The sequence below is a fragment of the Hyposmocoma kahamanoa genome, unplaced genomic scaffold (assembly GCF_003589595.1).
Source record: "Hyposmocoma kahamanoa isolate Upper Pololo Valley unplaced genomic scaffold, ASM358959v1 92, whole genome shotgun sequence".
NCBI classification, from domain to species: domain Eukaryota; kingdom Metazoa; phylum Arthropoda; class Insecta; order Lepidoptera; family Cosmopterigidae; genus Hyposmocoma; species Hyposmocoma kahamanoa.
This window is the reverse complement of record NW_020654748.1, coordinates 15721472-15723044: the sequence shown is the minus strand read 5'-3', so window position 1 is coordinate 15723044 and position 1573 is coordinate 15721472.

Genomic DNA, 1573 nt, shown 5'->3' with positions numbered 1-1573 from the left:
CAGTCAATTCGGGTAACTTTGAACATTTTTTGCGTTTTTCTAATAATTTCAAATTTAATTATGTTTCTTAACAATTACTTTATTAACTGAATAGTGTTCTTTTAAGCCCTTTTTTCGTTCTTATAGAAGGAATTTAGTAATTATTCAACAAAACTGTTCTAGATTTGCTCCAAAAGTCACATTCAAAGTTGCCTTGAATTTTGGGTAACTTTGAATAAGATTAGCCTTCGATATGGAAACCGTATATTTTCTAGATATTTTACAGTTTGTGTAAGATTATACGACATATTCAAATTTTTTAGATGTGAATCTGTCCAAATATTCCTAACAGTGCGTTCAAAAACGACATTTGACTTGGTATTGTCATAATATAACGAGACGAACTAATTTAGTTGAAATGAAAAACTTGTTTTTTTTTAGATTTTTTAATTAATGCGAATAAAAATGAAAATTTTCTGTTTAATAATAAATACTACGCTTATTTAGCTATCAAACGAGATCAAAATGAATCACCTATAACAATTATTTTAGGCAAAGTAAATACATAACAAAAATCTATTCACCCCACTCCTTGAATAAAATGTCGCCATCAATATAAATAAGGCCGCCTTTTCTAGATAGCTGTTGCTCTTTTATAATATTCACAATATCGGCTTTATTAACTTGACATGTCTCAACGTTAGAGGGCCAAGACCAACCTCCTAAAAAGCATTTTTGGAGCACTGAGACAGTAATTTCCAAAGGAGTAACTTCTAGAACTCTCCCTGGAAACAGACTACCCTCTTCTCTACAAACACAGTCAAACACATTCAAAGTTACCCAAATTTCTCTGTTTGGTAACGTCGTCAAAATCTAATTCGTTTTACGCGTAAATACAAAACCAAATTAAATTATTCTTTAAAAAAGCGATATATAAACCTCTACTTAAGTGTGGAAACCAAAACTTACCAGTCAATAATCAGATTTATATATTTAATTCCGATTCTAAAACTGAGCAACAAATCACACCAAACTACTTTCGCCAAGAAAAAACCACGAAAGTTTAAAAAAATAAAAAAAAAATTTAAAAAAATAAAAAAAACATTACTTTTCTTTTTCATAACTTTCGTTTAACAATTTTGTTCCGATTTATACAGTTTCTATACTAAAAATAAAAGATTGGCATACATAAAATAAATTTTTAAATCTTTTACGCAACTACGTTCAAAGTTACACCACGATTCAAAGTTACCCGAATTAACTGTAAATGTTTTAATTTTTGATTTATTCAATAAAATCCCTGCTTATTGGCATGGTTTCTCAGACACGGCCCAGGAATCGAACCCGAGACCTCTGCATGGCAGACCAGCATAGCAACCGTTCAGCCACGGAAGCAGTTATATAATAAAGGTTCCGATTTAGTCTTTCAATTAAAATAGATTACAGTAGGTATTCAACAATGTAAACAAATTGTACTATGTGTAGGTACTTCACCGAAATCGCAAAAAAGTGGGCTAGCTGACAGCAAACTTTTTATTCACGAATTCAGAGGGATTTTCTCATCGTGAAATGTAAAGAAAATTTTTAAATATTG